Raw genomic sequence first — 26,592 nt, 5'->3', positions numbered from 1 at the left:
TTTAAAATATAGATGTTGGGATTGAAATTCAGAAAAGAGATTTCTCTGAGGCCTCTTTCTCTGAGACCAAATGATAGAATAAGAGATAAATATGATAAAAGTTATTTGCTGAGTTTGGGAGGATATTATCTGAGGAAGTTCATGCTGGGAGTTGCTATTAAAGTATGTGTGAATTGGGAATTTAAAAAAGATATGGGGATGTGTAAATTTTGGTATTGTTTTCTTGGGAATATGCTAGGGAATGAAAAAATGTGTGAATTAAATAATGTTTTACAATAGTGAGTTCTCAGTGAAAGATGGATGCCATGCTTTTTTTTTTTAAGGAGAATTTGGCTTCATGTATTTAAATCTTTAACCAACAGTAATTCATGATCTGGAAGCAGAGAAAAGGCAATAAACTCTAGGGGTGGGTGTAGTAATGGAGACAAAGGTCATGCTGAGTTCTGGTCAATTATAATTAGAGATTAAAGAACTGAATTGGCAGGGTTGAGTGAGAGGAGTTCATACTGAGAATAAAAAGAAAATTTAGTGAACCTGAAAGAAAGAAAAGGTAAATAGTTTATAATAATGGAAAGAAAGCACCTAATTTGAGATTTTGAAGGTAAAGAGGTGCTGTGTGATATTCTTGGTGGTAAGAGTATGATGCGGGGCTTGAAGAACATGACAGATGTTAAGGAAAGAAGTTACTAGGTAGAAGATAGATGGACAATAGAAAAAAATGGGATTGAAAAGATGATGGGGAACATGGAAACAGGAGAAAAATGATCCAAGTGTTCATTTTGTTTTAGCTATAGGAGTCACATTTCTGTGGGATTCCAGTGTTTGGTGGATGGGAAGTTTACAAAATCTCTAGAAGGATCACAACAAAATCTCTAGAAGGATCACAATCAGCCTCAGAGAGAGGCTGAGGTTTCAAAATTGCAAGCACACAAATTTACAAGGAGTATTACAGGCTTAAATAGGATGAAACAGACAGGATGAATGTGAAGAAGTTATTGTTTGTATTTTGGGAATTCACCTTTTCCATCTCCATCCCCTTTAGTATTATGTCTCCTAAATGATATTGGAAGATGAATTTAAAAAATCATTTTACATTCCATGTTTTCTTGTTCTAAGTATGTCTGTGTATATAATCAGGCCAACTTGCACACATTTATTGAAAAAGGATAAATTTTTAAATTTAGAAATTTAGAAAAGATAAATTTTTAAATTTAGAAGACATTTATATGCATGTATATATTTATTCAATAATAATTTATCACCTAATTATCTCTTCTGCATTCATCTCCACCTACTTCTTTAAATATACTCTGAATTTTTAATTTTACTATTTTCTGTTCCCAGACATTTTTTTTGTGTAACCCTGAGCATGAGCAACCTGTTTATTCTGCTTCTTTCCTTGATAAGCCTCCCCCAACCTGCCTCTCCCTCATCCAAAATGTTGAAATCATAAATGCCATTTATGAAAGGTATTTTCTCCAATCTTTTCTGAATTCTTCATCCAAACACATGTGATGTTTCCCTCTCTTGATCCCCACTAGCACTTTTCAATATTTTTTATACTTAACATATCCTTCATTTCTTATACTTACAATTTCCTGATTTTTGTGTACTTTTCTTCATTGCATACAAAATTGTAAACTTACTCATCTTGTATTCTCTCTGCATGGAATTTTATAAATAATAAGCTCCTATATTTGTTTGAAGATTTGCTATTATACTGACTATAGCTTTTCAGTTGAGCCTATGTCTCCTTTTCATTTATTCAACTATATCATCTTTCAGATTATACCATATATTCTGAATCTATTAATATAAGTCATTTTCTTTATATGTCTCCTTAGCTCGGGGAATGAGGTTTTTAAATGCACTAAAGATAGTCTTTGTTCTTGATGATAGTTACATTAACTCACTGATGAATTTACCTTTACATTTGTCTACTACCTGTGGTGATATTTGATAAAAAGAATTGCAGTAACAATGGTAGTAATTACAGTTTGCTTCCCTGAATCTGGAGTACCACTCTTTTAAATGATCTCAAAGACCTATGTGTCTCTTCCAACAAATAGAAATATTCTGTAAATCACAAACATCTAAAATTAGTTCATAGAATGTTTAAAAAGGAGAATGTGTTCTTATTAAATAATGTCATAAACAACTGTAATATATTATATACTGAAATTGTAAAAAGATGGAAAGCATCAATTACCGTTAAAGGTAAACAGGGGTCCTATAATAAAGTAGTTACTGGAAAATACTGCAACAAAGAAACTCTTTTCACCAAAAAAAATGTATTTCTGGAAGAAAAATTTAGTAATAATTTATATCATTATAATATAATCTTGAAAAAAATTCCTGGTTATAAATGCCAAGAAAAATAAAAAGAGATATTAATATTTGAGATTATTAAAGCAAAATAAACACATGCATACGATATTATATCATTATGTCATCTATGTCAAGTTAAACATTGAGCGATTTACTCATGTGATATTAGACTAACTTTGATTTATGTAATTTATTTTTCCACACTTCCTCAAACCTAACTACCTGGAGGTCTCTTTCATGGAGTTGTTAACAAAATATAAGGCCCCAAAACAGGTGATTGGTATTGTTACCAATCTTCATTTTTCAAATGAGAGAAACTAAGCATCCCTGGGTAAGGTATATTACCGGTTAAGATTTCCAGGAAGCAGACTCTGAGACAAAGTTTAGGGTGCAAGATATGTATTAGGAATGGTTCCTGAAATTGACGTTTGTGAAAGGGAGAAAAAAGAAGAAAAATCAGGCAGAAAGAGAGGTTCAGCGCTGATGCAGGCTGGACAGTCTCCGCAGACCTCACAGGGATCTCTGGAGCTAAAATTGACCTGTCCAGAATTGTCCCAGGTTGGGCTGAAGGTAAAATGGCTCCATGTCTATAGCCCTGCTTCCAATAGTTAATTCATGTGGCCTCCAGGAGAGGTGTGACCTTGGGAGAGGTGGGTCTGCAGCTCAAACATCATTTAAGTGCTGACAGCTGCAGACTTTCTGCCAACAGTACTTCTAATATCTGGGCAGCAAATCCTTCCTTGACAGTGTATTTGGGCAGAGCATCTCTATGTCCATGACAAGGTTACTTGACCAAGATCACAAGGTACTGGAAGTACCTAGAATAAAACTAATCATATTTATATCCAAAGCCTATATTCTTAACCACTATGCTACAAATACCTTGTCTCCCTCTCCTCTGCAGGTCCTGAAACCCACCCAGTAGACCTGAAGCCTTTACCCTCAGTCTAGCTGTTGCTTCTGTTGGCAGTACCATAGTGCATTTTTCACTGTCCTCCCCTGACCGTGTCTCAGGACTGTAGAAAGATAATCATTCTCAGATTCAAGTGACCACACAATGGCCTTCTTTGAACTTTGAGTTCAAGAGAACTGGTGTGTGTGTGTGTGTGTGTGTGTGTGTGTGTGTACACATATTAAACATTTATTAGGTAACTACTATTTTCCAGCAACTTGAAAACTCTAGTTTGCAAACAGAATGAAAAAGAATAGAATGGTATTGAATCAGAGAGCATTTTCATTTCATTGGTTCTTTAAATTGATCACATTCCCTAGTTTCTAGGAAACTGAGTATAAGTCAGACCACAGATTCTATGCTTACACACTTCTACTCTCAGAATCATTTGTTCTCCCCAGCACCCACCAACATTGTCAGACCATGCGTCTGGGCTCTCTATCTCAAGTGGGGTTTCTTTCCCCATCTTTTTATGCCACAGTAATTGAGTCATTGTTTTTTTTCCTGCAGTTTTGTTGGTGTGATTCATTAACCATAGGACCTACTGCCTTTCCCCCAGGACTCCCAGGTGTTTGTGAAATAAAATCCTGGTTGGTCATGGTGCCCCATGAGTATTGGACTTGCCAAGAGTTTTGGTGTGTTCTATTCTTAGGAACCCACTCTGAGAACATAGTTACGTGGATATGGAGAAATGAATGAGGTAAAACATTATAATGACTACAAGATAGATGTCTTTATCGTGTTGCCAATTGGTTACTTGGAAATTTTCAATTGTAATTTTAGAAATTTCAAAATGGATGAAAATATATTGTAGAGGTGATACCAGGTGAAACTGGCCTTGCTGTCTTTCAATGATGCTTTCCTTCACCTTGGTGCATCTATCATCCATGGAGTCTGGCTATTCACCTTACAGACTCAGAACCCAAATGTGTCAATAACCCTAGAGGCAGTCTTTCTTTCATGAGTTTTATTCTGCTGGCTAACACACCATTTCCCAACTAGCTTCTATTTTCTCTTCACTACTATATACCCTATATAAAGTGAAAAATATAAACCCTCATTTTTCCAATCTTTTTATTGGTAGGGGTGGACATGTTAAAGAGCTCTGGCCAATGTCTGCTAAGGAATGTCTGGGAAAGCTTCCTCTTCCCTTTGAAAATATCAAAATATTAGGGACATCTACCCTTCCTCTTAATTCTTGCCTTGAATACTGACATGATACCTTGAGCTGAGGTTAACTATCTTGTGCTCATGAGGAGAAGGCTATATTAATCTCTGAGATTCTGGTCCTGGCATTTACAATCCTGAAACTAACAACAGCAGTTGCTATCTTCAGTTTTCTTGTTATGAGAGAAAAATTAACTCCTATGTTGTAAGCCACTGTTGGTGTGGTATTCTGTCACTTTTGGATGAAAATATGCTTGTTAAAAGCAATTGTGCATGACTTCAAAATGGTACTTTATAAATTTATGAGAAAATTATCAAACCTATCAAAATACTTATTTCAACATACTGAGCTATATCCTTGTAGGTAGGAAAACCCAATTAATGACGGCTGGGAAAGTATGGATTCTGAACAAATGGATTGCACTAGAAGAAAAGAATGTCTAAGGACAACAGATTCAGATAACCTGATCCCCCACTGACACAGTAGGAATAGCATTGCCTATGGAATAAAACATTCCAAGTCCACTGCATAGGACTGTATGTACTCTGAACTATGTATGCTAGGATGAGCCCTGAAAATTTTCCCACTGTGACTCTTTTTTTTTTTATACATTTCTTTTTTTTTAATTTTTTTATTGTTATGTTAATCCCCATACATTACATCATTAGTTTTAGATATAGTGTTCCATGATTCATTGTTTGTGCATAACACCCAGTGGTCCATGCAGAACGTGCCTCCTCAATACCCATCACCAGGCTAACCCATCCTCCCACCCCCCTTCCCCTCTAGAACCCTCAGTTTGTTTTTCAGAGTGTGACTCTTTTCCTAACGTGATTTCAGTACTTACCGACTGCATGGCCTTGGGCCGGTTCCTTTTCCTCTGTGCCTCTGTTTTAATATGGTAATGGTCATATTTATTTCATAGAGTTTGTGTGAGGATTAAATGAAAGCTAATCTAAAGAATTTAGAATACTTCCTAGAATGTAATAAGTGCTCAATGATTTTAGATTTATTTCATGTCTAGCTAATTCTCCTTCTTAAAACCACATGCTTTCTCTATATATTTTAATGTATTTGGTCAAGATAGAATCAGGTGTTGTGACCTCAGATCCTTTCTGCTTTTTAAAGATGGTTTGTATACCTTTGCTCTGATCAATTATGCATTCATATGACTAAAAATCTAACGTTTAGAGAGGAAAGTTTTATTTTTCCTCACAACTATCTTTCCATTTAAAAAATAGATAAATATACTCACTTTTGAGAAAAAAAGGAAAAAATACTCTTCATACACATGTATACAGATACATTTCCTCATAAATTTTGGTATGATCCAGTATCATGAAGTTAGGAGGTAGGGGCTTATATTCAGATAGTTTAGAAGTTCTTCTGAACGGAAAAAGGAATTGTCAAAGCTCATTATTTAGTTTGTTGCAAAGTGCTCCCTGCCCAGCATTCTTTTCCTAGCTGTCTAGTACTGCTTAGGTATTCTGAGATTACCCTCTGTCAACTCATGAGGTTTCTGAGTGCTTTTAAAAATATCCCACAAAACTTTTAAATGAAAAAAATGACGCCAGTTAAGAATTTTGAGAGGCCTCCAAATGAAAAATCCTGTGAAAAGGTGTCACAAATTGAGCCAAAAGGGTTTTCAGCTGCATTGTAAACAAACTAACAGATTACCAACTTCATACTTCATATTAATGAAAGCTCATTCAGAAAAATTGGTGACAATCTGCCAAGACTAAATACAGAACTAACCACAACCTTACTGAATGTCACAAAGGTTTCACATTTAAAAATATAAAATTTTAGGGGTGCCTGGGTGGCTCAGTCGCTAAGTGTCTGCCTTCGGCTCAGGTCATGATCCCAGGGTCCTGGGATCGAGCCCCACATCGGGCTCCCTGCTCCACGGGAAGCCTGCTTCTCCCTCTCCCACTCCCCCTGCTTGTGTTCCTGCTCTCGCTATCTCTCTCTCTGTCAAATAAATAAAAGAAATCTTTAAAAATATATATATATATATAAAATTTTAATTGAAGAAGACAGAATAAGGCAGGTAATGACTGATGGCTAATGCTATCTGAGATTCCATTGGATATTAAAGGTGATGTTCTTTTGTTTAATTCTGAAATTTACATTCACCTTTTAACATAAACAGTCTATTTACTCTTCATATTAATGTCAAATGAAAATAATGATACAACTGATTTTTTTTTTTGCAACACACCAGATTTTTAAATCATTTTTAAAGCACTTTTTAAATCCTTTAGGGGTGCCTGGGTGGCTCAGGTTAAGCGTCTGCCTTTGGCTCAGGTCATGATCTCAGGGTCCTGGGATTGAGCCCCATGTTGGGCTTCCGGCTCAGCGGGGAGTCTGCTTCTTTTTCTCTCTCTGCCCTCTCCCCTCCCCCCTGCTCCTGCTGGCTCTCTCGTGTTCTCTCTCTCTCTCAAATAAATAAATAAAATCTTTAAAAAAAAAAAGTAAATACAATCCTTTAAATTCCTGAAAATCCTTTTCAGATAAACCAACTATCCCACTGAAAGATGGAGTCATTTTATAATTGTGAGGGAAATATTTCAGTATTACATATGTGTTTCTGATAACTCCATTGTTTTAAATTTAAGGTAAGGGCCCTGTTGAGTCCATATCTAAGGACTGTTATCTTTGGTGAAAGATATTGAGCATGTATAAAGATGGTGATGATGATCATTATAGAAGTTTTTGCTGCAACAATACAATAGCTACCAATACTTTATCACTTTTATTGATCCAGCAAATAAACTAAGTAATTAATATATGTTTTAAAAAAATTAAGTAATAATTGGAGTGATATTTTAATCTGCATTTTCTAGATGAAATATTGAAGCTTAATATGGTTAAATTACTGAGTATAATTTAGGCAGTAAATGAATTTGAATTTAGATCTTGTGGTTTCCGAAATCTGTTCTTTGAACCAATAACAATATACTTTATTATGCATATGTTATGAATGAGCAATTAAGTGCATGAGATAAGTTTTTAAAACTACTTTTTCATGTTAATTATAGAAATTGCAGTTAAAATTATAATTAGAAATACTGGTTCCATTAGCTAATTTCATATTACTGAAACTTGAATATATGTTAGAAATATCTTATATTTTCCAGAATAAAGTATATTTCATCTCAGTCTCCTTCTCACCATTTTCTCTCTACTTTCATTCATGTTCCTCAGGACCATCTAAATACTAACTAGTGTGAAGTGCTTCCAAACACTCTCTGTCATTTATCCTCCTCAACCTTGAGAAGTAATTTATAATCTCCATTTTATAGGGATTATAAATACTTTTCAGAATTTAATTATGTGTCTAAGTGAAAACTCCACCATAACTTCCTGTAGTGGAAATGGTAGAGATGTTAGAGTTTAGGAGTCTGACCTCAGAGAGAATTTGGGAAGATATAGGCAGATTTTCAAGTTACCGTCTCTATCTCTCTAGCCTGTAATTCATTTGCTAAACTAATTACCACAAATTGTAGACTTTTCACTATGGTCATGTTCCATTTCCAAAACCAATATATGTGTTGCTTAGGATAGGTAAGACTATGCTGAAGAATCAAATAAAACTCAATATACCAATGGCTTAACACTTTAAATGTTTATTCTCACTGAGGCTTTATCTGTCATGCCAGGTGTCTCTGCTGGGTGTCTCTCCTCTAAGCATTGACTCATGGATGTAAGCTGTTTCCATCTTTTAGCCATGCTCTTAGAAGAACATGGCTTCCAAGGCCACCATGGCAGAAGAGTGGACCATAAGGCTTGATGGGGTATTCTAAATGGTGAGAGCAGTGAGTTTTTTATAGCTCTTCTGTCTGTATTACATCAGCAGTCACATGGGCAACATAATTGCAGGGGTGACTAGGAAATCTAGAGGAGCACATAAGAATAGTTTCTTCTTGACTACCTGATTGAACTTCAAAATCTGATAAAACCCATAAAAGAACTGTACTGTTAAGATAACTGGAACAATTTTGGATCAGAAAATATCTGAGACCCATTCCATGACACTTCACTGTGTATGTCAAAGTACACAATAATTATTAATAATAATCTGTTCCAGGACACCTGGGTGGCTCAGTAGGCTAAGCGTCTGCCTTTGGCTCAGGTCATGATACCAGGGTCCTGGGATCAAATCTCACGTCCAGCTCTCTGCTCAGTGGGGAGTCTGCTTCTCCCTCTGCCTCCCACTCCCCCTGCTTGTGCTCTCTCTCTCTCTGACAAATAAATAAATAAAATCTTTAAAAATAATAATAATAATCTGTGCCACTTAGAAGCTGCAATTACAAGATTAACCCTTATTAAACTGGTTTTATAAAATTGTAATTTTATGCTCAGAAGAGAGGGATTGAGGTGGTATATAGTAAAATAGGTATTAGAAAGTTGGGGAAGCTGGGCTATAGGTCCAGATCTAACTGTGATCATAATCTGACACATCATGTAACTTCTCCATGCATCATTATCCTTGTGTATAAAATGACAAGGGCAGCTGATGTGATCTCTAGATGTTCTTCTAGAGCCTAGAATTCTATGGCTTTAGCTATCCCAGAGGGCACTACAGCAATGGTCACAGGCATAAACTCTGATGACAGAATTCCTTGGTTTTAATCCTGGCCTAGCATTTATTGGCACTGTGAATTAAACAAAGCTTCTATGTACTTCAGTTTTCACATCCAGAAAATGTTGCCTCACATATCTCTACAGAGGATTGAGTGATTTAATATATGTAAATTAATATGCTTAGAGCATTATATTTATACATTTTAGCTATTATTTTTATCTGAGAAAATCTCTGAAAGAAAACTTGGTAACTTTTCAGAAGTCACACAACTATTTAGGAACAAAACTGGAATATAATCCTTGATTTTAGTTCTTTCCATTTCTACTAGGCAACACTATAACTAAAAGTTCTAAAATATCCTATATAATCACTGCTTCATAAATGATTTTTTTCTATGAAAATGAAAATATAATCATTTCCATCTATAAGAAAATGTTGACAAGTTTTCCTGCAAAATGTACATGTAATGGGAAAAAATGTTGAAAGCTTTTGAAAAAATATTATTGAATACTTAGCAACAGCAGCAACTTATTTCAGTTCTAAAATTATTTTAAAAATGATATTTAAAATGTGAAATACCCATTCTTTTTTTTTTTTTTTTTTTTTTTAAAGATTTTATTTATTTACTTGACAGAGAGAGACACAGCGAGAGAGGGAACACAAGCAGGGGGAGTGGGAGAGGGAGAGGGAGAAGCAGGCTTCCCGCCGAGCAGGGAGCCCGATGCGGGGCTCGATCCCAGGACCCCGGGATCATGACCTGAGCCGAAGGCAGGCGCTTAACGACTGAGCCACCCAGGCGCCCCTGAAATACCCATTCTTGTACATGATTGCCTATTGGGCAATTACAGAGACCAGATAATAAGATATTTTTCTGATTGTGAACATCCCTGTGATTATTAAAAAAATCTCAGTGTTTTAGCAATATTTATTTCATTTGGTTAACTAATTTAGGATGTTACTAATAACTTGTCATATTTTAAAATAAAAATGAATGTAGCATTTATTTTACAGAACTTAAAGAGGAAAACATTTATTTAGTGACAGCTCCTTAGCACATGTTCAAGTTTAATTTTCACAGCCATACTCAAGGAAGGGTATTATTATCCTCTGGTTCAGATGAGGCAGTGGAGGCTCACACAGTTTGTGTGTGGCAGGTCCAGGATTTATTCAAGCCCAGATGTCAAATCCTGAGTTTATTCTGCTGAACATCAGCATCTCACTCATTGTCCAAAATAACTGGGGGTTCAGTTGAATAAAAGAGGCACTGTATGATGAATCTTAGTGTCAAGTCTGGAGTTAGAGAACCTGGCTTTGAGGCTAAGATTTTTCTCTCACAGCCCTCCAATCTGCCTGAAATTTTCCCAAGAAGAGAATGATTATTCTTCAAACAAGAGCATATCAATAGCTATATTTGTAAATTGTAAAATACCATGCAGGTAATGTTATTACTATTATTATTATTTTAAGTAGAAATAACTTAAATATGAATTTTCTCCACACAGACATTTGATATAATAAACTTTCCTTAAGATTATCAAAGTTATGATTTAATTGTTAAATTCCATAGCTTCTTTATTATCATTAGTCTGCTTAATTTCTCTGTGGCATTTGACTTTTATTTACTTATTTATTTATTATTATGTTTTAGGGGGATGATAAGGGGCAGAGGGAGGAGATGGGGGGATGGGGTAACTGGGTGATGGACATTAAGGAGGGCACATGATGTAGTGAACACTAGGTATTATGTAAGAGTGATGAATCACTGATATCTACCTCTGAAACTAATAATACACTATATGTTAATTAGTTGTCTTTAAATTAAAAAAAAAAGATTATTTTAGGTAGTCTCTGAGTATTATTTATTCCAACTCTATGTAGATTTGAAACCTCCCCTCCTTTCCATTCTTACATTCATTGCCTTGGTTGGGATCCTCAGTGATTCTTGTCAGATTTCCCACAGTCACCTTCTAAATGGCCCTGTACCACCCAAGTCTTCAGGCCACAAGCAGCATCATTGATTTAGTTTGTCTTCTTAAAATATTAATCTTAATTTAAATGTAATTTGCCCCCCAAATACATCACAATATCTAAAAGTCCCTCTCATAAACTAGAGTCATATTTAACAAGTGGAACCCTGGGCGCCTGGGTGGCTCAATCGTTGAGCGTCTGCCTTCGGCTCAGGTCGTGATCCCAGGGTCCTGGGATCGAGTCCCACATCGGGCTCCCTGCTCTGCGGGATGCCTGCTTCTCCCTCTCCCACTCCCCCTGCTTGTGGTCCCTCTCTCGCTGTGTCTCTCTCTGTCAAATAAATAAATAAACTCTTTAAAAAAAAATTTAAAAAAATAAAAAAATAAAATAAAAAGTGGAACCCTATGTAGACAGACTTGAGTTAGCACCTCATGTACTATTAACTAGTTGTGTGTGAACTTAAGACATATTTCTTTGAAGCACCGAATCTCCATCTTTAAATGGAATCATAAAAAATGTGAGAATTAGAGGGGCGCCTGGGTGGCTCAGTCGTTAAGCATCTGCCTTCGGCTCGGGTCATGATCCCAGGGTCCTGGGATCAAGCCCCGCATCGGGTTCCCTGCTCGGCGGGAAGCCTGCTTCTCCCTCTCTCACTCCCCCTGCTTGTGTTCCCTCTCTCGCTGTGCCTCTCTCTGTCAAATAAATAAATAAAATCTTTAAAAAAAAAAAAATGTGAGAATTAGAGAAAATATATGCAAAACACGACCACAGTGTTGGGAACACAGGGGGTGTTCAATAAATGGTAATTAAGAACTGTCTAACACATCCTTTCCCATCTAACCTAGTAATCTAAGCATCAATAAAACTGAGATTTTCAGCATTTTTCAAATATGTCTAGTCCTTTATCTATTTGTTCATGTAGTTCCTCTACCTGGACTATCCTTTTCTACCTTGGTTCCTAAATAAATTTCTCCTCATCTATAGAGATTATATAGCGTGTGTGTGTGTGTGTGTGTGTTTGTGTGACAGAGAGAGAATCATCCTGTGACATTTAGGCAGCATGTGTTTTGCTCTTACCATATAGTTCTTTGTCACCTGAATAAGTCACTTGGGTAAGGAGGCATTCTGCTTCATCTCTCCAGCACCTGGATTACTTATATATTCAGTAAATATTTGCTAATTGAATGAAATGTAGTCTTTCTAAAAATGCTTACATAATAGAATTTTGTCCAAATTTAATTGTAACTCATTTTTTCTCAGTCTTTTTTAAAGATCTAGTTTTTTTATCTCTGTTTTCTGCTTTTTCAATAATTTTTCCCCAAACCTTTTACCACATTAGAAAGTTACTAAAAAATATTACCACAAGTATAAAGGAGGGCTATTATTTATTTTTAAATAGCAAAATGGCAGGAAAGAAGTAGAAAATAGTTACGTCAAATGTTCAAAAGTAATTATTGATCATACAGGGATAAAGTTGTATGGTAGAAAGAATACAGGCTTTGAAGATGATCTGCTTAGGACTTTTCTTGTAATAGATTTGTGATTCTCAGTAAACTTATGAAACTTCTTTATTTCCGTTACTTGAATGGGATTAAATACCTATGTCTGAGATAGGCATGAAGATTAAATGCAAAGTAAATATGTAAAATTACTGAACGGTAGTTGGAATAGAGTAGGTATTCAATAATTGTCACATCTCATCCATATCCTTACCACTTCTACTTAAATGGAAACATTTCCTTCAGATTTATAAAAGTCAGATTTATATAAAATTTCAAATAAATAGGCAAAGAATAAGAAGAGACAGTTTGAAGAAAATGCATTAATTAATAAATATAAATATATAATCATTTTCTATAAAAACTAAAAATATAAATTCAAGTAACCTTGAGAGTGCATTTTATATTCATTAAAGTAGCAATTTTTAAACATATAACAACTAATTCTAGAATGGTTTTAGTAAACCTGGTGTACTAATTTATTACCGTTAATACTACAAATGTATATAACCCTTTCATAAAGTTCATTATACTTACACATAATAAGACCTACAACAATGGCATTTAGCTAGATATATTTCTACTACTTTATTCTCATTAAATAATTTAAAAGAAATTGAAGGCTATAAACACTAAGCTATTTATTGTGGCATTACCAGAATTAGAAAAACTTGATGGAAGCAGCCAGAATGTTAGAATGATTAAATGCATAATACTGCCATGACTTAATATATAGGAATAGTACTTGAGCATTAAAAGCAAAACACAAATATTATATAGTCCAGTGCTGTTTAAATAAAATATTATGTGAATTACAAATGTACTTTTAATTTTTCTAGTAGCCACCTTATACAAGTAAAAAGAAAGGTAAAATTAATTTTAGTAATATATTTTACTTAATCAAAATATTCAGAATATTATTTCAACCTGTAATTAATATAAAAACCTTATCAATGAGTTTTCCCATTCTTTGTTTGCTACTAAGTCTTTGAAATCTGTTGCAAATTTTACATTTATAATGTATTTCAATTTGGACTAAACACTTTTCCAATCTCAATAACCACATGTGGCAGGCTGCTACCTTTTTGACAGAGCAGATTGTGGGCAGATATTCAAGACAAATAGAAATATTCTTAATACCATATACACTATTATTTCAACTCCTAAGAGGAAGCTCATTTATGTTTTTGTATGCAAAAGTGTAAAAAGAGTTAGGAGAGTGAGATTAGGGCTCTCTTTACATAAATTTAAATATTCTCATACTTTTATTGTTTTTCTTTTAATAAAAAAGTCTTAAGCCTTCAGACCAGTGCTTAATTTGCAAACTATAGATACTCTGACTATATACCTTCATAGAAAATGATGGTGAGCTTCAATTTGTAATACGTTCACCTTTTAACCCTGTTTCTGTGGAATTAATAAGTCTTTCCAATTCAGAGCTGTTTGGTATGCAAAATAGTCTGAACATTTTCATAGAGAGTAACAAATAAATGACCTTTATGGATTAAGTCAGTCTGGCAGCCTACTATTTTTCACATTTCCAACAGTCTATATTTGGTTGATCCTGTGAGTTAATAAAATAAGAAAATGTATTTAGAACCTTATTAATAAGAAAAAATATCTAGCATTGTGCCTTTCACATATTGAACACAAAATGCATACATATTGAATTTAATTTATTTGATGTTCCTTCAATTGAATTATAGACGGATTTGTTGAAACCTTTTCCTTGGTAAGATTTCCTTTTTCTTCATCTATTCCCCTATGATGCCTCAGAAGGAAAGAAAGCCAGAAACATGGACAACAAATGTCTTAGAACTTTTGATAGATCTGAAAGTGAACAGAGTTCTTTCATGTAACCATTTTCTACCCAAACATTTCTAAATGAGTGAAATAGGTCAAGATTTTTGCTTTTCATTTTTTTACAACCTTATTAAGTTATAATTGACATGTAGGAAGATGTTCATATTTAATGTATATAACTTGATGTGTTTAGGCATAAATGTACATCCCTGAAAATATCACCAACATCAAGGCCATGGACATATCCACCCTCCCAAACTTTCCTTTTATCCCCTTTATTACTTTTATTATTTGTGCATGCATGTGTATGTATGTGTGTGGTAAAAATACAACTTAACTTCTACCGTCTCTTCAATAAAAAATACAGTTTTGTCAGTTTTAGGCACTATACTATATAGTAGATCTCCAAAATTTATTTATCTTGAATAACTGAAACACTGTGCCCTCTGACAGTCATCTCATTTTCTCCTCCCATGGCCCCTAGTAATCACTTTCTACTCTCAGTTTGACTACTTTAGACTTCACATATAAGTGATATCATATAGTACTTGTCTTTTTCTTTGTGGCTTATTTCACTTATTATGATGTCCTCCAGGTCCATCTGCATTGTTGCAAATGGCAGATTTCCTTTTATAAGATTGGATGATATTCCATATAGATATATATCCATATAAATATATAAATTTAAATCCATATAAATATATCTATAAATATATATATCAATTAAAAGATACATTAAATATTACATTTTCTTTTTCCTTTCATCCATAGACAGTTGTTTCCATATTGTGGCTTAAGTTAAGTTGTTTCCATATCTTGGCTCTTGTGACTAATGCTGCAATGAACATGGTAGTGCTCTTCAAGGTTCTCTTGAAGATCAGTCCTATTTGGTGACATGTTTATTCAGATTCTTTACCCATTTTTCAACTGGTTATTTGGGGTTTTTTCCCAGAGATGTATGATTTTCTTATATATTTTAGATATTAACCTATTATAAGATAATATGGTTTGCAAATATGTTTTCCCATTATGTGGGTTGCCTTTTATTTTGTTGATAGTTTCCTTTGCTGTGCAGAAATTTTTTAGTTTGGTGTAATCATACTTTATTTTTGCTTTTGTTGACGTGATTTTGTGTTGTATTCAAAAAAAAATATTGCCAAGACCAATGTCCAGGAGCTGTTTCTGTTTTCTTCTAAAAGTTTTACTGTTTCAGGTCTTACATTTAAGTCTTTAATCCATTGGAGCTGTTTTTTGTTTATGGTAGATATAGGTCCACTTTCATTCTTTTGCATGTTGATGTCATTTTCCCAATACCATTTATTGAGGAGACTATAATTTCCCATTTTGTATTCATGGAGCTCTTGTGAAAAATCAATTGGCTATTTGTGTGTTTTTTTTTTTTTTCTGAGGTGTCTATTTTATTCCATAGGTCTATATGTCTGTTTTTATGCCAGTGCAATATTGTTTGGATTACTATAGCTTTGTAATATAATTTGAAATCAAGAAATGTGATGTGTGTAGCTGTGTTCTTTCTCAAGATTGCTTTAGCTATTCAGGGTCGTTTGTGGTTCTATATGAATTTTAAGATTGTTTTTCTATTTCTCTGAAAAATGCCATTAGAATTTTGATAGGGATTGAAAAATCTGTAGATCACTTTCAGTAGTATGGACATTGTAGCAATATTAATTTTTTCAGGGGCGCCTGGGTGGCTCAGTCGTTAAGCGTCTGCCTTCAGCTCAGGTCATGATCCGAGCGTCCTGGGATCGAGCCCCGCATCAGGCTCCTTGCTCGGCGGGAAGCCTGCTTCTCCCTCTCCTGCTCCCTCTGCTTCTGTTCCCTCTCTCTCTGTCTCTCTCTCTCCGTCAAATAAATAAATAAAATCTTAAAAAAAAAATTTTTTTTTCAGTCCATGAATATGAGATGCCTTTCCATTTATTTGTGTCTTCTTCAAATTCTTTCATAAACGGTTTATAGTTTTCAATGTACAGATAGCTCACTTCTTCAGTTAAATTTATTATTAAATATTTCATTCTTTTTGATGCTATTATAAATGGGGTTGTTTTCTTAATTTGTTTTTTGAACACTTGTTGTCAGTGCAAAGAAATGTGACTGATTATTGTATGTTGATTTTGTATCCTACAAATTTATGCAACTTATTAGTTCTAACAGTTTTCTAGAGGAGTCTTTAAGGTTTTCTAAATATATAAAACCATGTCATCTGCAAACTGATAATTTTGCATCTTAATTTCCAATTTAGTTAACTTTTATTTCTTTTTCTTGTCTAATTGCTTTGCTTAGGACTTTGAGTACTATGCTGAATAGGAGTGGCAAGAGTGGGTATCCTTATTTTGTTCATGATCTTAGAGGAAAATCATCTGCTTTTCCCTGTTGAATATGATGTTAGCTGTGGACTTTAATATATGGCTTTCACTATGTTGAGTTATATCCTTTCTATACCAAACTTTCTGAGAGTTTTTATCAAGAACAAATGTTGAATTTTGTCATATGTTCTGCATCTATTGAGATGACCATATGGTTTTTATCCTTCATTTTGTTAATGCAGTGTGCTACATTTATTGATTTACAAATGATGAATCATCCCTGCATCTCAGGGATAAATCCCACTTGATCAATGTTTATGATCTTGTTAATGTGCTGATGATTTCAACTTGCCAGCATTTTGTTGAGGATTTTTGGATATCTACCAGTAATATTATCTTGTAATTTTTTCTTTCTTCTTTTTTTCTTTTTTTCTTTTCTCTTCTTTTCTTTCTTTCCCTTGACTGGCTTTGGTATCAAGATAATGTTGGTCTTATAAAATGAGTTTGGGAGTGTTCTCTCCTTCCCCCACTGTTGCAAACTACCCCAAATAATGGAGGCATTCTGTTTCCCTCCATTTGCTGGGTGAGAAAAGACAGGATTGGTGTCTGCATGTGTGATAAGAACACAGTATAGCTTCTACCCTCTTTTAAGTATTAACTACAATATTATTGGTGATAGACACTATGCTATATAGTAGAGTAGTGCTCTGCTCGGTGCCCCACAGGACTGGGGAAGCCAGGCACTCACTTAGCATTCACTTTCCCCTGTGGGAGAAATCACTGGTCAGGCAGGTCTCTCTTGCCCCTGAGCTGTGCCACATTCAGGGAGGGGTAACACAGATAAAATGAAACATTTTTTCTTATCTTCTACCTGCATTTATTCTTGGATTTTTGCTCTAGTGAAGTGCTTGAATCTCTCAACTGGACTCCTGGACTCCCATAAACTTATTTTTATTTGTGGGTAGCTATTCAAATCAGTGTTTCTGTCAGGAGTTGAGGGTTAAAACCTCCTATTCCACTATCTTGCTGACACCACTCTGAGCCTTTCTATGCCTTTCATGTTATATTAATGATTATTTATCTTTAAAAATATTTATTTAAACTGCAATATGATTCTTATTCTTTTGGAATTACATTTCCACATAATTTTAATTTTTTTTTTTTTTCCAAACCAGTTTCAAGCTGCTTGAGGACAGGACGATTGTTTATTATTTCTCACAATGCCAAATAACCTTAGATGGTGCTATGCCTAATAAAATCTTCAAAATGTGTTAATCTGATTCAATTTATAAACACTAAAGTAAATGTAGATAGGATTAAAAAACATAAGCACAAGGATTAAATTTATGTTTTCTTTCTAGATAATAATGGTATAATACAGTAAATAATTATGCATTTCATTAAAGAGGAAAAAAGTGATTAAGAATGAAATGGTGGAGATGACTCAGTGGTATGTTCTTTGAAAATGTTGATAAAATTAAACAAAAGGGTTTGTTTTGTTTTTTTTTTTAGTTTTTCTTTATAACTCTCTGTGCAGAAAAATCTTTTTATCTCAGCACCTGATTATCAAATGAGCTATGCCTTCAGACCAGGTGTGATCAGTTATTGATGGTACTGGATCCCCTTTCCATCAGGCTGCTACAGTGATTCAGATCCTTTCAGTCTCCATTTTATTACTTTTTCCTCTACTACCCTACTTTTCACACCACTATGTTAGGTTATTGTTCAAAAGAATGATCATAACTGAAGTTATCTAATCTAAAGCAGATTTAGGCTGTAAATAAGAGTCTGCTACAATTTGTAAACACTCCTTTGTTCCAGAAACCCATTCTTCATTTGCAAATCCCCCTATGGCTATGGCTATGATGATACAGTCTATCATCATCTATAGTGTGCAAAGCCAGAATGTGATTACACATATTTTATAAAATGGGAACTGCTGACAACCCAACCCACTAGTTATTTCCTAGTAAAAGCATATTAGTATGATACACATATAGCACCATAATGTATACTGTTATGTATCTAGTAATTAATTTCTTAATGACTCACTAAATATTTATGATATTTTCTTATTATAACAAAATCTTCAGTTTCCCCAAGAGCTATCCTAATTTAGGCAGATATTTAAATAGAATCACTTAATTATGCTTGTTTTTCATTGTCTTGGGAACAATGTAATAATACTAGTAGAATGTTTTCTTCAGAAATGAAAAATAAGGGGCGCCTGGGTGGCTCAGATGGTTAAGCGTCTGCCTTCGGCTCAGGTCATGATCCCAGGGTCCTGGGATCGAGCCCCACATCGGGCTCCCTGCTTGGCGGGGAACCTGCTTCTCCCTCTCCCTCTACTGTTCCCCCTGCTTGTGCTCTCTCACTCTCTCTATCAAATAAATAAATAAAATCTTAAAAAAAAAAAAAGAAATGAAAAAGAAAACATTTTGAAGATGTGTAAGCTGTTTAAAGATCAAATTTGGAGGATAATATGATCGATTGTGAGTAATATATCAGTGCACTAGGTGATAGACAAATACATAGATATATAGATGGATATTTTTATGCTGGTAAATTTCATTATTGTGGATTTACTGGGTTTCTATTAAATTATTTTAACTGCTGAAACAAATTTTCAGATTGGAATGTATTGATTATTATATGCTTTACAATAGTAGCAGCATTTTGAAAGAAGTCCCTAAATACCTGAAGCAATGAAGCATTTATTCTAATAGATCTCTTAGCATAAAGTTTTGCTTAGTGCACGATCTGGATAACTTTGCTGAATTTCCTTGCCTTGATCAGTATAATGATGTTTCAGTTTTGTTCTCAGAATATCAAGTGTTATGCTTTAATATAAATGGTAATTCTTTATAGAAAATGACAAGGGAGCAGAAAATATGCCAGCTGTACTTCTTCTGAGTCCTATGACTTCAGATCTTTGCCTTCACAGAGTTATCCCCTTTGACTGAGAACATGACTGTAAAATCTGATTTTGGCCTGATCTTTAATTTTGTTCTTTGGTTTCCCCCGGAACAGTGATCTGTAAATTCTCAGAGGATACTGAGCTTCCTGAATATGCCCACTTCTCAAGACATAAGGTAACTAAAAAACTTATAATTTATAAACTAAAAAATGTCAAAATATATGTATCTCCCAGGGTTTGGTCCTAAGTCATCCCTTCTTTCCTGTCAACTTTATCCCTCTAGGTGATCTATCCAGTCCCGTAACTTCTAATGTCATCTATAGCAAACAGTCCCCAGTCTTTATCTTTCTTCCTGTCTTCAAATCTATATATATGAGTGTTTATTTGATTCCTCCACTTGGGTCTCAGAACATAATTTCCTCTAATCTTCCTATTGTCCTCCCATCCTCCTCCTCCAGTCTTTCTCATATCGATAAATAGCATCACATCCAATCTGTTGATTAAACTAACCTAGGAATTATCATTAATTGTCTTTCTCTCGGCTCCCATACCATACTCATCAGAAAATCCTGTTGTTTCTTTCCAAAATACTTCTCATTTGCATTGCTACTACCCTACTCCAAGAAATCTTTGCTCATCTGGGCTAATGCAATAGTCTATTTAATGGTTTGTCTGGTTCTACTTTTGCTCCCTAATTAGCCATTCTCCACACAACAGACAGTGTGATCTTTTAAAATTCATGGCACCCTTCTGCTCAAAATCCTCCAATGGATTCTCATTGCACTTAGAATAAAATCCAAGCTCCATACAAGTCTCTACATGATATGGTCACTGCCTCCCTCTCTCTCTCCAGTCTTAATTGCTATCTCTCGCTCCTCCTCATTGACTTTGCTCTAACCACACTAGGATACTTTAAGTTCCAGGAAAATACCAACTTATTTCCACTCTTGAAGCTTTGCATCTGCTTTTCCCTTTGCTTGGAGCTCTCTGCCCTCTGACTTTCATGCTGGGCTTGCTGTTTTCATTCAGGTCTCAACCCAAATGTCATCTTCTCAGAGAGACCTTCTGAAAATCAATCTAAAGAACTACCTCAGTTCCTCTGTTTCATCCACTATTTTATTTTGTGCATAGCAGTCATCACCACCTGAATTTATCTTACTTGTATATTAAATTTTTCTCCTCTATTTGGAACTGTGATCTTTCTATACTTTTGTTACTCTATCTCCCACCCCTAGAAGAATAATTGGAACATACTAGGTATGTATCCTGGGAGTGTAGGGATACATGAGAGAGAAAAAGACAAAAAAACAAAGATAGTTTATGTGCAATATGATACTGAAGTGCTTGACATTTAACCCATGGTTTGAGTAAAAACTGGTTTGGGTAAATACTGATCTCTAGGATTCTTGGATGCAAAAGATTCTTTGGACAAATTAGTTTGGAAGATTCCATTAGAGATTTATAAAACTTTTTAGTCTATTATTCTATAAAATTTTATAGTAAGGAATCTTATTTAATCATATTTGATCAAATGAATCCTAAAGTTAATTGGCCCTAGAAAGTATCCCCCCCCCCCCTTTTGACATATTGACTTTTGGAATTGCTGATCTGAATCAACACGGTGTCCCACTTGGAAGAGAATTAAGGTAACAATAAGGTAATATCTTTTTTTTTTAAGTTGTTTAAAATAAAGCCTCAATGAAAAGGAAAGATATATTTGTTTTTGAGAATTTTGTAGGAATTAAAAATGGCTACGCTGAAAGAAGAGACAAAAATATGCTAAAGAGAAAATTTGGTAAATAGCACTTAAGATCTTAGAAATCCATAAAATAACAATAGCAAAAATTAAAAAAGGAAAAATGGATACTTTAAAATAGTTTCAGATTTAGAAGAATAATATTGGGGAATTTTGAACAGAATGTATTCAGATTTCTAAAAAGTATAATTATCAAACTTATTCTTTATAAAACCTATAAAAGATGGGATAACATAAACATGAATATCCTCGTTATAGTTAAGGTAAGTGATGTAAAACCAGACGTTTGAAGTTAATCAAGAGAGATTAGGAACATTAAATTGAGAGATATAAGTCTGTGAAATTTATAATTAACCACAATGTGGAGGGATAGTTTTTAACAGCTGCTCTTTAAAAAATCCTGTTTTTAGCTACATAAAATTTTACCAACATGGCTGTAGTGCTTTGAACTTTCATCATATATTTATGCTTTGCTTTAAAGCTTATGAAGAGCAAATATGAAAGTTTGTCATAGATAGGGGATGTATTATAACTCCCAAATGAAAAAAAAATGTGTATGTGAATTCCCAAGCCTCTATATACCTATCCACAGAATCACTGTTATATTTTTAAACCTCATTCTTGGAAACACTGCAGATGTCAGATCAATTTAGAAGCCAAAGAATACCTCTGGGGATGACATGGCAGCAACTGAAATAGTGTTTGGCCAAATTAAGAATGTATGCCAAAGATGCCAAAAATCACAGTAACCTGGCAGGTGGATAGCTATTATTTAACTGTATGATCATTACTGGTTTCTCTACTGAAAAACTACCGGCTGTTTATGCAGTCAAATGGAGCCCATGATTTAGGCAGAGTATCTCTCTGTTTTGATGTCAATAGTAGCTAGATGGGGATTATACCCAATCACAAAATAGAATTTCTCAAGGAAAGTACTTGGGAAGGAAAAAAAAAATCTTTTAACAAATTATATTATAACTCACTTAGAAATAGAAATGGAACAATATCAATTCAGAGATTATTTTCGCTATATAATCTTAATATTCAGAATGCTATTCATATTCTGCACTACTTATATATTTCTTTCTTTCTGGTACAAACAGATTGGCCTGATCTCAGTTTGCTGCAGAACATTTCAATTTTAAATTTTTATTCTGTAAGACAACTAATAAGATAATTATTTTTAAATAACTTTCTCTATATGTTCATGATTCCTGGATCTCTGCTCCCTCATCTGCATACTGGTCTTACGGTATTGATCTCATGCTGTTTGGAAAGAACTTAACTTTCATAATTCTTAAAATCCCAAATTGGCCAAAATTGCCTAAGTGCCTCGAAATGCAACATGTGTTCTTACATTTAAGAGAGTTGATGATATTTATAAATAGCTTCTTTCTCTGGATCCACATTATTGTCCTCCTAATGGATAATGCTTAATGATAACATTGTTTTAAAGTGGGAATATCTGCTATTTTCAAAATGCTGGAGTTTTTCTATTTCATCATTAAAGGAAGAAATTGATAGTAAAGACTACTTCAAAATTATAAATGTATATCCTCAAAAAGTCTTATTAGGAAATTAATTTCATTTCTGTAAGGCTCAAATGTAATCAAATAGTCTCATTAATCACCCATATGTAGTGGAAAGAACATTAAATTTGACCTGTGTATGTGTCCTGCCTCTTCCAGGGAGAGTGTATTTGGTCACATCACTTCTCCTAAATGTACTTCTTTGGTTAATGACATGAGTGTAATAATACCTAACCATGCAATAGTGTTGTTTGTAAAGAAATGCAAAGAATTATTACTATTAACATCATTGTCATTTTCATCATTACCCATTTACATCATTATGGTTATTATCAAATTTAATGGAGTCCATGAAAGATTTCAGAACTTCCACATACACAGTTACAAATCTGAACCCACTATTTATGGGGTAAAAGGCAAAATTGAGAATTAATATACAATCAAATAACAAACATAATTTTGACTATTTTTTATCTTTTCTATACTTGTACCTGTCAAAATTTCTAAATTGCTGTATTGGACAAATAATAGAAGATACAGAAAGTATAAATTGGAAAATGCAAATGTTTAATTCAGGTAAAAGAAATTACTAGGTGTTTCTCAGCTGTTTCATGTCCAAGTTGAAATCACAGAAAAGGCTTTGGGCAATCACAAATAAATTGATGCTACATTTATGTGCAAATTTAACCTCCCACATAATGTTCTAATGATGTGGTTGTATCGGTTTTAGAAACTGACAAAGAAATTACATTTGCTAGGGTTCCTATAAAAGAGTGACACAAAATAAATTATAATATAACATAAAAATTAGTTTTGATATGCAAAACTTTATGCCCTTTATGTCATGTATGCTGGACAATGATAATCTAATGGAAAGTTAGATTAATTAAATAATCCAGAAATTCTTTAATCAAATACGCAAATTCAAGTGTTCTTGACAGATTGAATAATCAGCACTGTTGAGGGCAAACCTCCATATCTAAGAAGCAAAACAAAGAAAAAAGCACGCACATCTGGGCAAATAAATCTGTCTGAATCCTTTATCATTCTTTATCAGTTTAGTTTTTGTATTGTATCTTTTCTGAGTTTTGCACGGGTTTTGTGTGTTTTTGTATAACCATAAGAACACATAACATGCTAAACTATAAATAACTGAGCTTGAATAGACTATCAATAGTGTAATCATTCATTTATCCATCCATCCACTGAGGAAACAAAGATATCTGAGTATCTATTTTTAATTGGCATTGTAAATACAAAACTAAATGTCACTGCTTGGCTAGCTTAAAAATAATGATTAAAGTCTAGTATGATAAGTAGTGCTACACACACGCACGCACACACACACACACACTCAGCATATATAGTGTTGGACAAAGAAAAGTGTAATTTCAAATTTGCCACATAGAACAAGGAAAAACCACTTGAACTAGATTTCGAAGCCTACCAGGGATTTTTAAGTGCTTAAGACTGAATTGTTTACTTCGGGAGAGAGAAAAATCATGTGCAGTGGCAGAGAGGAGTAGCATGAGTTGAGTTGAGGTGGGGCCAGATGTATGATAAAAACAAAAGTAGGGGCGCCTGGGTGGCTCAGTTGGTTAAGCGACTGCCTTCGGCTCAGGTCATGGTCCGGGAGTCCTGGGATCGAGTCCCACGTCGGGCTCCCGGCTGAGCGGGGAGCCTGCTTCTCCCTCTGACCCTCTCCCCTCTCATGCTGTTTCTCTCTCTCTTTCTCTCAAATAAATAAATAAATAAAATCTTTAAATGGAACAAAAAAAATGAAAAAAACAAAGTAGATGGGCACCTGGGGGGCTCAGTCGTTAAGCGTCTGCCTTCGGCTCAGGTCATAATCCCAGGGTCCTGGGATCGAGTCCCGCATCGGGCTCCCTGCTCTGCCGGAAGCCTGCTTCTCCCTCTCCCACTCTCCCCTGCTTCTGTTCCCTCTCTCACTGTGTCTCTCTCTGTCAAATAAATAAATAAAATCCTAAAAAAAAAAAAAAAGACAAAGGCAGAAACTAAATCATAGAATACTTTGTAATTTCATTGAAGGAATTTGGAATTTGTGGAGTTTAGACTATGGCTAATATTGTACCCCTGCTGCCAATATAACATTTGAATAACAAAATATGATTTTCGGTTTTGAAAATTCCTGTAAGACAGTAAGTCTAATGAATTGAAAGTGTGTAGGGGCAAAGACATGAAGTAGGAGGTTACCACATAGTTTTGTAAGACATAATGAGGACCTAAATTAAGCCGATGAAGTGAAAATAAGAAAATGTGGTGAAACAGTTTGCGGACTGCTTGGAGTCGGTGCTGCAGGCCGGTGCCTTGCCTGCGGGGACCCTTCCCAGCTGTCCGTCCAACTCGCTCCTGATGCCGGTAAACTTCTGCAGATGGTCCCTGCCCTTGAGCCTGCAGGAAGTGGATGAGCAGCCCCAGCATCTGCTGCCGGTCAGATACACCAGGGCGGAGGTAGACGAGCTGGGCAAATTGCTGACCCCACCAAGGTTAAGAACTGGCCCACCAGTGTTGCATAGCATGTCCTTGATCTGGGTAAACTCTACACTTGGTCATGACAGATCCGGAAGCGCCCAGCAGGAAGGACCCCAAATGCAGGGACTGGCACCCTTTTCTGGTGGTGAACATGAAGGGCAATGACATCGACAGTGGTACAGTCCTCTCCCATTAGGGCAGCTCTGGGCCTCCCATGGGCATAGGCCTTCACTGCTACAACTGGCTGGTTTAAGAGCAGAATGGGTCACTGAAGTGTGACAAGCCCATTCCCAGCAACCGATCTGGAGACCACTGTGGCAAATTCAAAGTGGCATCCTTCCGCAAAAAGCATGAGCTCGGGCCGCCAGTGGCCGGCACGTGTTACCAGGCTGAATGGGATGACTATGTGCTCAAACTCTATGAGCAGCTGTCTGGGAAGTAGGGGAATGCTAGGAGGCAGAAACCATCCCGGAGGTCTCCAGCTGTGGTCTCTAGTTCAGTGATGCATGTAGACTTCTCGGCTTCCCGGTTCTCGTTCTCACAGGCGACGCCTGAGCAATCAGGTAGTGGTTTAGGGTGACTTTTCCTTCTGCCTATCCTTTATAATTCTAGAGGGTCACACCCCGGTTTATGTTCTGATCAAATCTGAACTCCATTTTGGGGGATATTTTGGTGCTAGGATGGGGTCATCAAATTGTGAAAAGAATAGCAACCCAGAATTTAAAGAAGAAAAAATGCAGGTAAAAAATCAGGTCTATGGTAATAGAGCAGAGCATCAACGAATCTTTAAGAGAGGTTTAAAAAAGAGAGAGATTCATTGCCTCTGCTTTTGTGAGCCTGAGTCCAGAATTGTGCAAGATGGCATTTCGTGGGCATATTTTCACAGCCATGTCTCTCACCAAGACAGCCAGAAGCTGGCCTGTCCCCTAGACCCCAGTGTAGTACATCTTGGACTTGTTACTGGGGCCAGTGTCCCACTCCGGCTCCTTTAGAGAGCAGTACTGGAAAAAGCAATAGGGAGAATCGCTTTGTGGTTAAGGCCAGGCTATCTCCCTGAGGTGCAGGACTGGGTGAGAGGCTCTCAGAAATCCCAGCTGCACCTGTTAAACTGGTTACTCTTCGTCTGTGTAAGAAAATGGATCTGGAGTTGTGGAATGTTATGTTACTTCTGCTGTTTGCTTATAGCTGAATAAAAATAAAAAAACATTGTGTGGGTGAAAAAAAAGGAAGGAAGGAAGGAAGGAAGGAAGGAAGGAAGGAAGGAAGGAAG

General features: G+C 35.3%; 1 long non-coding RNA gene and 1 pseudogene across 2 annotated transcripts in view; both read left to right on the top strand.

Moving 5' to 3' along the window:
* Positions 1–26,592, top strand: part of LOC116634095 — a 354,995-nt gene that overhangs the window by 117,543 nt on the left and 210,860 nt on the right. For both annotated transcript variants that reach the window (XR_004299856.1, XR_004299855.1), the window contains exon 2: positions 19,658–19,719. This is a non-coding gene — a long non-coding RNA (uncharacterized LOC116634095). The remainder of the gene's footprint in view (positions 1–19,657; positions 19,720–26,592) is intronic.
* Positions 25,203–25,764, top strand: LOC116634092 (annotated as a pseudogene).

Source organism: Phoca vitulina, unplaced genomic scaffold (assembly GCF_004348235.1).
Source record: "Phoca vitulina isolate PV1807 unplaced genomic scaffold, GSC_HSeal_1.0 scaffold8, whole genome shotgun sequence".
NCBI lineage: Eukaryota > Metazoa > Chordata > Mammalia > Carnivora > Phocidae > Phoca > Phoca vitulina.
Note: the sequence above shows the minus strand (reverse complement) of the source record. Positions and strands in the feature narration are given on the sequence as shown.